Below are 16,939 nucleotides of genomic sequence, written 5' to 3'. Positions count from 1 at the left end.
AACAATGTTTAATGTTGCACATTTTTGTCGCTAAGAAGAATCCCATAAATTATCACATTTGTTTTAAGACAAGATACTTGTCATATTCTGTATTTTTTATTTTTTTTTTTTTCATGGTGATTAAATTTTTTATGAACATAGCATTTGCTACATTTAATAGCATTTGGGGTAAAAAGCTGTTGCAGGGGCTAAAGGGCCCCATAAAACACATATTTTTTCTAAAGTGAAGAGAATAGAATTATGAAAAATTTAAAAAAACAAAAATGGGTTAAATTGACTGATCCAACAGCAATGGAGATGAAATTGTTTATAGAATACTTAAGATATGAAATAACAAATGTGATTGAAATTAGCAGAAAATTGTGCTCCTTTTTCTAAAGTGGTTATTTTTAAGTCTAATTATCTTATTTCATTACTCAAAAATGACATCTTGCTGTCTTAAAGTAGAACATTTTTGCCCCTAAACTATATCACTATATCCCTGGAGGCCTTTTGCCCCACAAGTGAGTAATATTTCTGTTATTATTTATTCTCCCACACATGTTACTACTCTGTCAATATTCAATAAAAAAAAAACATTTATTTTTTCAATCTTGATACACTTCTTGAAGAAAAATAGAGCATATTTTTCTTAAGGTGTGAGTTAAGCCCCATTGTACCCTACAACCCAATGAAGAGACTATTCTATGTATACTAATAATTCTATCCTTCACAGGCTTGATTTCATTCCCTTCAAAATAAAAAAATGCTGTTACTCTGAATAAGGTCCATTAGCTACCTGTAAATGTATGTGAAATGACTCCATCATGCGTCATTTGTTCTGCTTGAATTGTAGACACTACGTTACGTTTAGAGTGAGGTAAGCTGTAGTCAAGAGAAGACATGTTTGAGCGAGTCATGTCTTAAATCATCAGCTCTGAGATCAACACCTTTCAATCAAACAAATGTTAAGGAAGAACGTAGATTATGAACAAAGAAATATGATGAAGAACAATATTTGGCTTCCACAATCTGTTTAAAATTTAAATCCAAAATAATCATAGTGTGCAATTTGTAACAGATCTTTTGTAAACATGACGCAAACTACAGTTAGCTTGATAGCACAGAAATTTCACTCAAGAAACATGCAGTTCTATCGGAAAGACACGCAGGCTTGAGTGAAGTTTAAGATGCCATTTATTTGATAAATGTAAAACAGAAAGTAATGTCTTTCTCTTTGGTGTAGGCCCCGTCCGGCGGTCCGAGGGAGTTGTGCCCGGAACCGTCATATCCTGCCGGAGATAGGAGGCAGGGGCGAGGAGCCTACCCCCGTGTAGGACGGGGCTCAACTGGTGGTGGTGGGGTGGCGGAGGTTGCCTGTGTTTTAGCGCACTGAAAAAGCAATGTGATAGATTGTGAGCAGACTTATAAAGCAATGGCTTACATGCGATTGACTAGGAATTACCCCGCTAATGAAGTGATGATGTACAGCTGCTAGTCTTCCCGCTAGAACTACGCTGCACTTCCATTTACTGCACCTCAATGTTGTCAGTCGTTATAAAACAAAAGATTAGACTATGAAAATGTCCATTCATCGACTCGCATTATGAATTCAATTTCATTCATTTAAATTGATAAGATACCAAATACACGTGTCCTATACACATAAAGAAGGTAAACTGCATGCAAAATATTAAGTGGGTGGAGATCCAAAACATTCCAAGATCACATTTGACTTCTAGACAAACAAACAAGCTGTTGGATCTGGAGAGCATCGAGGTGCATGACCTTCCATGTGGGGAATGGGTTTAGTCTGCAGAGATAAGGAGAAATGCATTGAGCATTGTAAGAATGAGGCTTTACAAGGAATTCTTGCCCTCAGATTGCCTGAGTCCAAACAGACTATAATTTAATGTCATTGTTGAGATGCATTACAGATGAATTATTGCCTGTGATAACTATTGTAATAACAGTTCCAAAACAATAGCATAGTTGTTATCCATTTGCAGATACCTTAATACATTTTTTTGGTTTGCTTAATAATGATGAAATATACTGTGAATAAATCAGCCCATCACAGTCTATTAAATACACATCTTATATAATTTCTGAAAGGATAGTGGTGACAGGTCCCTTTAGACACAAGATTATGCTTTTCATATCTAAAGCAAAGACAACCCTCAAGCACCTTCAGTCCACCAGGGATCTCTATTCTAAAACAGGACACTAAACTTCTGGACAGAAATCATCAGAAAAGTTTGGCAAATCAACTGTTTAAAATGCAACTTACTAAAGTCTTACTATGTCTTACTAAAGAAAGTCACTGGCTAGAAGCCAAACAGTAGCTTTATAATGTTTTTCCCCTACTCTGATGATGGTCTTAACAGTGATGCTCTACTTGGGGTTGAATTCTTTGATATATTATGCAGGGCTCCAAGATGGAGAGATTAAGTGCAAGGGAGCTTACCAAAGACTTTTCCATTTGTCTTCTTTGCATTCTTGGAAGGACATAGACTTATTTTCAAAAGACAGTCACCACCAAAGGAAAAAACATCAGGATAGTTGGTGAAAGTGTAGGGAGTTGCTATCTAATGATCTATTGTGTGAGATCCAGGCATTAAGGGGCAAAAAACTCACAACAGCTGAAAGCATTTTATTAGAGAAAGCCCATAGATTAGGCTTCACTGCCATCAATAGCCACACACATCCTAATGACCTAGATATAAAAAACAGAAATCGGGTTCAGTTCCTATACGCATGCAGCCACTGGCATAAAGCGGACCTGGAGTGGGGGAGTGTGAGGAGAAACTACACGCTCACATTTCTCTAATTTCAGCAGCATGGTCACTGGCTCTGACCTGGAGCTGTTTATCAGACTGGAACTCCAATAAACCACAATGACTGGCAAAAGTCAGTTAGCGCCTGACTCCAGGAGGTTACCACCACATCTCAACTCTGGTCACAACACATTGTGCCTCACCATGGGGATTTAATTATAACATTTTTGACTAATCGCTGTCTTGCACATATTCATGGGGAACAGTCAGATATGTCCAACAAGTCCAACATGATTACACAAGAAATTGTTGATTTAAAAAAAATCAACTGACCCCATTCATTAATTTGCATCAATATAAAGATGTCACAGGTTCTGGTCCTGTGGGAACCAGGAAGTAATCACGTTCACATATGGTGAATGTGATTCTGAAGTTGCATTTTTGCTCTAAAATTACATTTTTACTCCGCTGACAGTTAGTTTTAAGGTTGTGGTTTAAATTAGGGGTTTGATAAACTATACATTCCTGTTGACTGTGATACTTATAATTGGCGCCGCTCCGTTCCTTTCCAGAGCTCACACGTTCCCATTTGTTCAACAATACTTCCAGCTTCGGCCACTGGGGGCATTGATTAAAATTTCGGTAAGCTGTAAGCACGGTACGATTTCAGTTACAAATCAAAAAGAGAAATGAAAAATGCACACAGCAGTCACGTTTGGGTCTCAGCAGGTTAAAGTATGAGTCCATTTCAAACATTTTAAACCAGTGGGATGCCACTAAGTAGTCACAGGCTTACACAAATTATCTATGATTCATGAGTGTGGATTTAAGTGCACATGCTTAAGGAGCTGCAGAGGAGCATGCCGGTGAGAGCCAATTACAGGCCCCTTTAGGTTGAAACACGAGGTTTTAAGCATTAGACGATGTATGTTATTTGCCTCTCTCATGTTTTTCATTTGTAGAATAATTTGTAGAATGATGGAGCAACAACACAGCTGTAGCAGAACATGTTACACAAAGGCATTACGTAAGGTGTGGTGTACAGCTCTTACTCCGAAGCTCCAACATTTTTTTCTCTGAATGATCATGAATGCCTGGATTCTTAATGCTACATCTTGTAAATGTTCTACTGCTGAGCGGGAAATACAGAGTCACTATGTCCAAGTTTGTATTTCACTCTTTTCTTCATGTGTCGCTTGCATGCTGAGACATGTCTTTTAAATGGCAGAGGAGAATTGACTTTCAAATTAGAATATCATCAAACTTTCCACAATGGATTGCCAAATCATCTTTCATATATGAGTCAAACACTCTAAGTAGCCCTAAATGAAGTCTTAAATGAGATCATACTTTGAATTTTGTGACTGTAGGTTAGGGATGGGCGGTCGATACTAAAGTATCGATACTTCTGATACTGATATGGTATCAAGAATATCGATCCTCACATAATAATATTGATTTTGAATTTTTTTTTTTTTAACTAGTGACCTTATTATTTAGATAATATGCATCTCATATGCTTTGAAGTGGAAAAAAAAAGTATATTAGTGAATAGTTGCATAGCATCGGAACTATTTTTTCTTCAGCTCATCTTGACGCACAGAAATGCTAAAATACACTAGCAGACAGCGCTCACCCTTTCAGTCTTAGTGCTCTTTCAGAGAGGCAGCATTGCTTTCCTGAGGCATTAACAGAAAAGAGCATCTGGAGTTATTCACATTAAGTACGTACATTTACATTTATACATTTAGAAGATGCTTTTATTCAAAGCGACTTACAGTGCACTTATAACAGGGACAATCCCCCCAGAGCAACCTGGAGTTAAGTGCCTTGCTCAAGGACACAATGTTGGTGGCTGTGGGGATCGAACCAGCGACCTTCTGCTTACCAGTTCTGTGCTTTAGCCCACTACGCCACCAACACTCCTCAAGAAATAAGGGTGTTAAAACTTTGATAATGATCTTTAATCCTCGTTAATAAATGATACCCTCATTAAAACCACCCATGAATTTACTGTAGTAATATTGTATTAACCATGACTAATACCCACGACTGTAGTAACCATGCTTTTTTTTGTTTGTTTGTTTTTTGGCAGTAACCAAGGTTTTAATACAATGAACCATGGATTTGCTACAGCATTGCTGTTTTATTAATAATAACCATATAATAATATCTATGGTTAATTTTGTGGTTTTGTATGTTGCTTTATTTACAAATTTTTAAAAAGGTAAACAAAGCAGCCTAATAATGTTCTGCTTAGGCTCATAAATATATGCAAAATGTAAGTAATAATTGAAGTTAAGAATTTTATCCAAACAATTCATAAAAATTGTATTTAATAGAGGTATCGTATTGGTATCGATATCAGTGGTACTGGCCTAAAAGTACCTGGTATCGGATCGAAAATAAAATAAGTGGTATCGCCCATCCCCACAGTAGGTTGAAAGTTGTTGCTGAAATCAGTCTGTGCTTTGTTAAAGTCGAGCCACTGCCCCGAGTGGCCAAAGGTGGAAATGTTACTGAACGTATGGACATGTGTGAACTACAGCTTTCAGTTAAAAGTCTACTTCAAAACTTAAACCTCAACCCTAAACCTAACCATCAGTTGAGAAAATATGTACATTTAAAATCAATTTGATGATGAATGTGATTACATCCTGGTTTCCATGGTACCAGAAAGAACCCACAACTCACAGGTTGCTCACATGGCAAACTAACAGTAGTTCCCACAGGAAAAGGTGAGAACACTTGAATTGATGCAAAAATGCTAGATTGGGGATGGCACTTCTCAGTAATCCGCTAAAATTTTATCAATTTCTGGGTAAATTCGGTACATGTCGATTTACTGTGTGATCATATTGCACTTTAAACTGTAACATTTTAACAAATGTGACATTGACATGTAAAACTAATCAAGTCCATTTGACTGTTGACTTTTTGTTTTCAGAAAGACTTGAACAAATATGAATTATGTCATCTGATGGCCCCAACAAGAGGGGAAATACAAACCCAAACTTGTTTTGTACATGCACAATTGTTCAGATTTATTCTAAAGAAACCCATTTTGAAGCATAAAATATCACTGCTCGTTCATTTAAATTCACATAACTATCATCTTCCAAACAAGATATATTTTTTTCTTCTGGCTTATTGGTGTCTGAGAAGAGGAGATACAGTACATAATTTTATTCCCTCTGAGTGGACAGGTCAAGAGAAATGATGTGATGGTTAGCTGAACGGCAAACAATTGAACACAAGACTATGGCTTTCAGTCACAAAAAGACCCAGAGGAAATGGCTGGAGCCTTTTGTGTAAGTAAACAGAGAGTCTACATCCTGTCTCTGTCCATCTCTGAACTGGACGTAAGGCCTCGGCGTGAGAGCAGTGTACTGTCTGTGGCTCCAGTTTTGATCCCTATACACCACAAGACTCTGTGAAATGCAGACTATGGCTCCACACCTGTTGCTGTGGCAACAGGGAATAGGGAGGTGCCGCGTAGCTTGCGATCTGTTACCACAGCTGGTGGCAGTAACATTGTTCGAGTCCCTTCATTTTCCTTCCTTGTAAATAAATGCCTGAAATGTTTGAGCACTTATGGAGAAAATGGGCAAAGCACATCCTTCTCACCAACTAACCAGCATGATGTTTACTCATTTTCACATCAGCTTGGGTAGTGTAACGTGTAGTCTAAAGTTCGAAAGATAAAACACATCTTTGGTGGGCTCTACCACTGTTTCACTGATAGTCTCTAATTTGTTCACCTATAATCCCAAAAGTCTTCTTTTGTAAGGGTAGCTGTGGGGAAGTCTACAGTCGGTGACCACCCAGAGTAGAAGCAAACTTTAGTCTTACAAGACCTGTCCCAATTATCTTCTATGCTGCTCCATCCAAATTTCCACCCTAATTCCCTATTTCCTCAAAAAGTTAATCCATATGCGGACACTTCTACAGTTCACTCTTTAACAGAGCAGAGTAACTATTTATGATATTTAACACACTGACCATCACAAAGCCAGATCCTTTAACAGAGTAAATTAGGTGACTCTACATCCGAAATATTCCCATACAAGAATTCTTAGTGAATGATGTCACATCCCCTAATAAGTAATGAGAAAAGGACAGGAAGACTCTGTGGGAGAATGTTTGGCTGAATTAAGACCGTATTTAGACTCTTTTATGTTGTTTAGCTGGAAACCGTTTTGTTTATCAGGTCATATTGGCATTCACTGAGTTACTTTCACAGTATCTCATTGGCATCTCTTGGCTTCAGATTTTAAAGGAATATTCTGGGTTCAATACAAGTTTAGCTCATTCGACAGCATTTGTGGCATAATGTTGATGACCACAAAAATGAACTTTGACTCATCCCTCCTTTTCTTAAAATAAAAATAAAAAGCAAATATCAAGGTTACAGTGAGGTACTTGAAATGGAAGTGAATTGGACCAATTTTTGGATGGTTTAAAGGGAGAAATGTGAAGCATATCATTTCATCTGTTAAAACTTGTGTATTCTTTGAGCAGTAAATTGTTTAAATCATTGTATTTACTATATTTAAGATTTTTGGGTTTACTGTGTTTTGCTGTCATGGAAACAAAGTCATAAACACAGGGAAAAGTAAGCGATTTTATTGCATTGAAATAATGTCAACACATATTGTTTGCATCTTACAGTATGCTTTTTAAACAGTGAGTATTTTAACATTTATAGATTGGCCCTATCTACTTCCATTGTAAGTGCCTACTGTAACCCACATTTTTGTTATTTAATGAAAAAGGAGGGATAAGTGAAAAACATTATGCCACAAATGCTTTGGATTGAGCTTAATGTGTATAAAACCAGCAATCTTCCTTTAAAGGAATGCTCCAGGTTAAACTCAAGTTCAGCTCAATCAACAGCATTTGTGGCATAATGTTGATTACAACAAAAATGTATTTCGACTCGTTCTTCCTTTAAAAAACAAGCAATGGAGGTTACAGTGAGGCACTTACACTGGAAGTGAATGGAGCATATTTTTGGATGGTTTAAAGGCAGAAATGTTAAGCTTATGATTTATAAAAACACTTACATTAATTCTTCTGTTAAAACTCATGTATTATTTCAGCTGTACAGTTGTCCAAAAACACTTCAAACACAATAATGGGTAACCGATAACAAATTCAATCTCACTTTCCTTCTCTCAATCATATATAATCACTACATCCTCAGCTGGAGCAGGGAACACTTTTTTATTTATTTTATTCAGTCTTGACAGTTTTCTTCACACTATTTCCTGGCAGAATTAAATGACAAAGCATGTTGTGTTATTGCCGACTTAAATTAAGTTCTAGAATGCTTGTAAATATTTTATTTGGGCCAAATCCACTTTAAGTAATCTGTCTTGCTTTTAATGTATGACGCAATCAGTTCAGTGGCTGACTGGAATATACAGCGATCTCAAAATGTGTTTGGACACTGAAGCCACACTTAAAAAAAAATTGAATTGCATTATATAATAAAATATCAAACCAAGTAGCATTTTATTTTATAGGAAATATAGCACAACCACTCTTGTCCAGCAATACCTTTTACACTTGTTAGGTCTCACATAAAACAAGATATAAAGTACTGTTCAATCAGTGGAGAATTCTCAGGGACAGCAAAGCGTCTCTTCTGGCCAAACATGCCAAACACATAAATATTTTTCACACTTTCATTCTCAATCACCTTTTTGCCTATATATTTTAATAGACTCCCACTCTTAATTCATCTACAAACAAATAGAGAAAAACAAAGTTAATCCAGTAACAATTTATTCCTTGATGCTTACAAGCGAAGTGTGACAACTGTGTGGCAGCACTTATATTCAAGATCTGTTCTCTCAAAGCAAGTCTAAATATCTTATATGCTGCTTCTCAGCTGAATGCATCTTTTTTAAAGGATTTTTAGATATTTTAAAATATTTGTATTTTTAATATATTCAACAATCTCAGAAAACTATTTCTTCTGCAGTATAGCTGCTAAAGTAAATGTTCATTGTTTTAAATGAGCTTTAGATATTTTTATTGGATAACAAGCCAAAACAAAAACAAATCAAAAACATATTTTGTTGCAGTGTATAATGAGGCGAAGACTCGCTCACCTTTCTGTTCACTTCAATCCATCTTTAACTCACAAAAAAAAACTCTCTCGTATTAATAAAGCTACATATTGCTTCACGATAAGAAATGCACAGTGACATATATTATGATTCAATAAGTCACGAGCCATCACGTTATAATCTAGCTGCAGCTAGTGTGCGCTCGAGGGATGAACGTCCCAGCGACAGAGTGTACATCAGACGGGTGCAGTTTCAATCTCTCCCCCTTAGATCAGGACATTCACACAACTCAGAAGAGGCGCTGACTGCACAGAGAAATGCCAGTTTCGGAGTTTGTAGTTATTTATGATCAACTTACATATTATTTGGGCTTTAATAAAGCTATAACATATTAAATATAACTGCATTTAAGATGCAACGCCAGGGTGTTTCCTTTAAAGAGCTCTGGCTCCGCTTTTTCCACAACAAGAGTGCTTCTGTATTTACTTATTTTGTATTTTTGCATTATAATCCCCTCATACTTTGCGATCTACATCAGCTGAAGCTGTTTTTAAAGTTTGGAGTGCATCTGGACTGTGATCCGTGTAATTCTTCCTCTCATCTGACACGAGCTGCAGTGCTGCTCTCTTGCATCATCATTAGAGTTTAATGTGATCTCATGTTACGTTAAATGAGATCAAATGACTATTCGACAACAAAAAATTTTGGTCGAAATTTTATTGTAGACGTTGTTGATAACGTCGATTAAGCATTTCAGCCCTACACACCATAGCACTTCATGTTCCTTTCAGGATGTTAGGGACCAAACATCTTCAAGGGCTTGAATCCAAATAGCTATTGAAACAGCCAGACAAATAAAGTAGAATAACCCACCCAGCACAAAGGTGACCACGCACAGGGCTTCAGGCAAATAAATTACACCCCAGCTTATAATTAGTGATTTACTCCCTTCAGAGGTACAGCGAGGGAAGCCATCATAATATTCCAAACATAAAGAGGTATGCATTGCTTATCAGACCCAAGCATATTCTTCCACAACAAATCAATGTTCTAGACACACAAAGCATGTTGCCGCTATTTCTTTCAGTCAACATATAACACATCTTTGGAAGTTAAAATGCTATTTACATTTTTGAATCAGCCCCAAACATTCCTTCCTACTGATTTTATCTTGCAAAACTATAATGAGCTTATGCTGAGTGAGAAGGAGAGAAAGTGAAGAGTGGTTTCAGACTGAAACAAATGACCTTACACAACTTGTCTCATGTCAGACTGCAAACCGAGGCCTTTTCCACCTGCAGAAGATCATTCATTTCAAAATTTCACAAGCCTGTAATTCTTATTGAACCATAAATACAATTAATTGCATATTATCTGCCACACACAAACTTGGCTTTAATAAAGGTTACCACACACATTTTACTTAGCTCGTATTCTGGACTGAGATCTTCACAAAAGATACAAGAGAGCAGAAACATTACAAATGTGGTATTGAAGCATTTTGCCAACAGTTAGTTTTCTACTGGCGATGTGTCATCCAAGACACTGCAGTGGCTCATGTCAGTTCTGTGTGTGGTTATGTTTACTTGGGCAAGGCATACATTCAACAATCAATTCTACTGCCAAAAGATTACAAAAATTATAGTTGAATGCCAGATTTTTACCAACCACAACATCATTATTTTCCAAAAGGAGACACTGCAGACATCAATATGATGATTTGCAAGTGCTTTCCAAATAAATCCTCAGTGCTATAACCATCTCTTGCAAAGGTCAGGTTTGCTTTAGCCCAGTCTGTCTGAATTAATCAAGAACATGATCAATTTATTGGAATATCTGGGCTTGCCTACACTTCCCTGAAACAACAATATTCATAGTAAGTGGGTGGACAGATTAGGAAACTGCAAAGACTCTAGACCTCTTGTCTCTAATTTCTCTTATCAAACTTGGCTTGTGTAACTTGCCAGACATTGCTAACTAAGGACCTCACCTCTAAAACACCAGTCTATACTTCTACAGATAAGAAGTATCTAACTGAACAGAGTTTTGTCTTACTGACAAAGGGCTATGTTTGGAATAGCACAATGCCTTACTACTCTTACTGCTACTGTTGCTGAAGTGCGTAATATGTAGGGCACGCTGCTGTGATGGGTTTAAGTATAAGGGCTAAACATACTCTACGCAAGTATGTGAATGTAGACAAAGTTTGCAAAGAAAAGCTAGATTTTGAAATGCATAAAACCGCAAGCTAGATTCTGAAACGTGTCAGACCGCAATTTATAACGCAACTACACTGTGCATTGTCAACATAGCTGTAACTGGCTATGTAGCAAGATTAATGTGAACTGTCCACTACTAAGTTAAGTTCGAATGTAAGACCTTCTTTGATTTTTGTAGGGAATGACAACAAGGCTGTGAGGGATAGACATGCAGTCTCTTCAATGGGCTGTACTGCAGTATAAATTGTATTTAGATTGTTCCGTGGACCTAACATTGAAATATTATCTCTCCAAAAACATTCAGTAGACAAAAAACTCAAGACAATATGAGTTGTGGAAAATCAGATGGGATATAGGAGCTTTGTTCCATGTAGGCCATTGAAGAGATGGTAAGGCTATCCCTCACTGCCTCATTTTCAATCCCTTTAAGAATCAAAGATGGCGCTGCTGTGAATAATGTCACCCCCCTTGAGTACTGAGGTTTGTTCCCACTAAGGTATTGAACAGAGGCACATTAAAGGGACAGTTCACCCAAAAATGAAAATTCTCTCATGAAAGTCATACACTTCTAGTATGGTATGAGGGTGTCTAAATAATAAGAGAATTTTCATTTTGGGGTGAACTAACCCTTTAAGCATAAACTAGACCATGTTTTGGTACTGCAGTGGCGTGCTCGCATCTGCGTTCATTTACTCGCAGAAGAAGTTTCGGAGTCTATCAAGGATTTAAGGGCAACTCACCACAAACTCATTCTTGAGCTGAAAAGCTAGCAGCGCCATGAATAAAGTAGAACGCAGGTGTTCGGAGATGTGTTTTTAACAGTTTCATTTTTGTTTTTACTTGACATGGCATCTAAAAAACAAGCTGTTCCATTGCAAGATGCTGGAAAAAGCTAATGCGAGACATGGACAGAAGCTATTTAGCCTGAGACAGAGCACTTGTATTACAATAAATTGGAATGCCCATTATGGCAGATGGAAAGGAAGTCCGGCCTTGCAGGTAAAAGAGCCGATCACCTATAAGATACAGACATAGCCTATCAGTCAGCTGTAGAATGCACATGCGCATAAGCTATACCAGCTTGACAAATAGCATTTTTTAGCGTGATCTGAACTAAAGGAGCACAATTTATGATGCCATTGTTGTCAGATTTTACTGCTGATTTGAAATATTTTATAAGATTGAACAAATGTTTTGGAGATTTCGGTCTTAACCCATTCAAGTAGATAGGAGCTGTACTTTCATGCTGCTTGGATCCTTTGAAAACAGCTGCCTGGGAGCGTTCCCAAGTTAGCCAAGTGTCTGACTTACCTTTAGAGGGACTTTGATGCGGTGCAGTGGTCTAAGATGTCCATCTAGCACGTCTACACTGGAAAACTATTTTAAAACAACCACATAAACGTGTTCAGTGTGAGCGGTCACCTAAATTGTAAAAGCCAGTTATTTAGCAACTGATAACCTATCAGAAACTGAACAGCATTATAAACAAGAACTCTAAACAAGGATTAATGTGTGAAATCTTGTAACCTATTAATCCACTATAAATCATGACTAATGGGAAACATGGAACAAGTTAACCCAGTATTTCTTTAACCCAGGATTTAGAATGTCCTGGTATTGACAATTTCAAGTGTGAAAAGATAAAGAAAGTTGTAAATTAGTATTATATTCTGAACATAGTCAAAGACAGAGCAGGTCTATGATGGAATGATAGTAGAGAAAATGAGAGAATTGGAGCTGAAGGGAATAACAAGTAGGGTGCGGTCTAGCCACCCAGCCATTTCCTAAATTATCTGCCTCAACTATTTTCCATTTCAGAGGCATTTTATAATCTCCAGATTTCTTTTAATAAGCATTGATGCCATGTGCCCATCGCAGTACTCCTTCTCTTTGCCTTTTTCAGTGAAGGCCGTCCGTTGAAACTGCAACCAGATTTCCCATTTATAGGCACAGAGACTGGTGATTTTTAAGAGGAAAGAATGGACGTCAGGACGGAGTGAGGAGGGAGGTCGGGTTGTGTCGTGGGAACAGCGAGCCAAGTCTGGATTGCTAAACTTAAGCCTCAAGAGGATTCACAACTGCTTTCAATTTGAGCTGGGGGTCACTCAAATTACAGTCCCCTTTTCGCCAAGATCCAATCCACGCCCCCTGCACGCCCAGCCCACTCCATGCTTTAGAGAGCCAAAGCCGTGACATCATCTAAATTGGGGTTCTGTTGCTGTCTCTCTCCCTGTGCACTCTTTCCTTCTTCTCCATTTTTCACCTTTGTCATTTATCATATGCCTGTCTTTCTAGATTTTTGACATCTCTTTTTAGTCTCTTTCTCAAGTGCCATTGTTCTTGCCTCTGCTTTGAATCAGGTTTGTGTGTAGCTCTTCTGGTGTTCTTCAATGTAGTCTGTTGTCAGGCATTAAAGACGTGGTGACAGGGGGCTGAGAGGTGCAGAGGGCTGCAGTGGTGGAGGCAGTGATGTTGGGGTTAAAGGGGTGATGAGTTTCATTAGGGTGACCAACACCTAGTGAGCAACAATCTCACTACGGGCTACATTTTAACCCTTTCAGACCCTTCGTCAATTCAAATTCAATTCAATTCATTTTTCTCTGGTGTTTTAAAGGTTTTTGGCATTTAGTGCCATCCAAATCGCAAAGAATTATTAAATTAGAGAAAGTCCAACTATGAGTGTGGATTCACTTATCACATACTGTATATACGCAATATTTATTGTTTCTTTATTTTTCTCCATGAAGTATTAAATGATCTTGAACACCGTTTTACTTGTTATAGTTATTAATATTTAAATTCCCCAAATATTAGTTTATACATATTAAATGTTTTATTAATCATTTTTAGAGCTTAATGTGATTTATTCAATACAAGCAGAATTAAAAAAGATTTAGCATTACCTTAAAATGTATATAAAGGTTTCTTAACATATAAAGTATTTTAAGTTTTCAATCAATTATTTTAAAGTTTTCAAATAACTGTTAAAAGATTGTCATAAACTGCCTTTTTTATTATTATCATTTATGGTATAAATACATCATAGTCATATTTCTTTGTCACTGAAACATAATCGGGGTATTAAAGGGTGTCGAAATGTTTATAATAATGAAAATATTAACTTTTCTGTCAAATAGATTTTATATATTAATATGAAGTGGCCCCAAAAGTATTTCGACACTTACACCACACTTAATTTATGAATGTCATTGCAGTAGATTAAAAAATATATATAAAACCAAGTGACATTTATCTTTAAGGTAGATAAAACAAGCACCCATTTCATGCAACTTCAAAAAAAAAAAAAAAAAAATTGACATAAAACATACAAACATAAAACAATACCATTAAAAATTAAGAGGGAAAAAGACATTTGAAATAGTTCTGGTTGTCAGATTTACTGTAACATATATACACACATAAGTTTGTTTTGTATGTATAGTTTAATTTGCTTGCAGATACCCCTTGGTTTGAAACTTTTATTTAATGAAATTCATACATTTCTGGATACTAAATTATCAAAATAGTTTAATTTAATCTTTGAAGATAAAAGTACATTTTGTGCTTTGTTCAATCATTTTCACTATGTCTGTCTTTGAAACATTTTACAGTTACATGCAATTCTCAGTAACTTCACTGCAGACAATCCTTCAACTTCACAAAATAGTGTGTGTTTTGGTGCACCTGGGTGCTTGGCACACTCATTCATGGAATGCAGAGTATCTCTGCAGTTAGTCGGGCTGTGCGAGTGGAGCACAGAAGGGGAGTCCACACTAAATAAGCACAATTACACTTACTATGGAAACCAGATGACCACGGGCACTGACAACATGCTGGGTTTACTTAGGACAAGGCTCAGATACACACTCAAACACAAAGGAGCCTTACAGCATTCCGGAGCCCAGCAGTAGACGAATGGGAAGGCCTGTGGCTGGTCTGTAAACATGGTGCGTTTCCCACACTGGACTTTGCGATGTAAGTGTGAGTTGTGACCCCCCTCATTCCTCCAACTTTCCAAAACACCTACACCATTCACAAGATTCTCCTACAAACCGGTCACATTTACCTAACTAAGAATCACACATTAACATCACTATGAAAATTTGTTCAAAATCAATAGTAACTTACCAACAAATAACCAGAAATTTGCTGCATGTTATACCACAGTAAAAATACTAATTACGGTAATTACAGAATACTGTATTTTCTCTTAAAGTATATTACTGTAAAAATATGGTAGCTTGCATGATGTATATTGAAATGCAGTATTGTTATTGTGTGCTGACAGTACTGTAGAACGAATTACAGTAAGCTGTGTTTACAGTATAACTAACAAAAAATCTGTTACAGCTTAAATGCAACACAAATTGGTGGCAACTTGCTGTACATTTTCTCCAGTAAAATGGTGAAAACCACAAAACCCATTTACAGTAAAGCCTTGCATTCTAATTGTATTTCATCAGGCATTTTCTCTTTTGATTCTCTCAAACTGTGACAAATGGTAAATCCAGGTTGTTCCTGGTAAATTTGCAATGCCTTAACACAAAGACTTTCTAGTACATTTTCCCTGTACAGCAAAAGCCTGCCTAGCCAGACTTTTTCTCATGTTCTCCTGCCTTGGCTGTTATGTGCAAGCGGGGGGGGTGATTTTACATGACTGGGAAATGAGCTAATCGCTCGGTCTTTATGACCTAATTTCAGAACTCTCAGCTTGCTGAGACAAAGACCGAAACTACATTCCAAATTCTGCTCAGCGTGAGAGACTTTCTCTTACATTCCCATTCACTTGACTTTTAAAAGACAATGGAAAGAAACAACAGATTATAAATTAGGTTAATTCCATCCATACCTAACACAGCAATAATATTGCTGTTTGACTGCTAAGAAATGTGTTGGAGAGCTCATTTAAACACATCCAGGTGCTAAGGGGTTCATCCCAGGATCTAACTGATAAAGGATGCATGTACAGCTGCCTTCTTATCATGCCTGTGAGTGACTCCCTGTTCAGTTACTGCAGAGTATCTTTCCCAGCATACATTGAATTAACAATCTCAAATAAGATTTTGTTATGAGTGGAATGTGACCCATTTAATATTAATTTTAATTAAAAGGTGCAGAAGAGCAGGTGAGTTTCTGACTGTCCATTTAATTATTTCAATCCACCATCACCCCCTAGTGGTCATTCAAACGTAACAACAAAAAGATACTTGCTTTAACAATGAAGGGGCTGCGTTAATTGTGTGTTTATTTTTTTACTGTCTATTACTTCTTCACTTACATACATTTAATTCAATTTTAGTAAATCAGTATACCGAAAGGACAACAAAATCAAATTTTGTTGTTTAGAATGTTTGAAATAATGCTATTTAAAAAGTGTACCAGACAGAGCCCATTCACTTCTATAACAGGCTGATATGAATTATGTGTACATCAAATCTCAGTTACAGGTTACAATTGCAAAAAGCATCATAAAAACCTGCATAGAATTGCTACATCAGGAGGGCATGGGATAAGTACTGAATTTCTATTTTTCCATTCATTTTTATCATTTAGATTTCAATAGAAAAACAAATGTATTTTATACAAGAAATCAGTCGGATTAAATATATATATATATATATATATATATATATAAATTATTCTCTCACCTTTCTCTCTACTTGTGCTTCTCTGAGCAATTTGCAACTTTCCATTTAAGCACTCTTATTACTGCCTCCTTAGGATGAATTGCTTCTGTTGAATTTGTAAGAAACCTTGGATATAAGTGTCTGCTAAATTAATAAATGAAAACGTAAATTATGTATACATAAATGTACATAAAGATATAGTAAAACCAGTAAATTATTCATTATGTGCTTAATTTTTAATGATTGTTTTTCACAGTAAA

The sequence above is a fragment of the Xyrauchen texanus genome, chromosome 38 (assembly GCF_025860055.1).
Source record: "Xyrauchen texanus isolate HMW12.3.18 chromosome 38, RBS_HiC_50CHRs, whole genome shotgun sequence".
Taxonomy (NCBI): domain Eukaryota; kingdom Metazoa; phylum Chordata; class Actinopteri; order Cypriniformes; family Catostomidae; genus Xyrauchen; species Xyrauchen texanus.
This window is presented reverse-complemented; position numbering follows the sequence as displayed.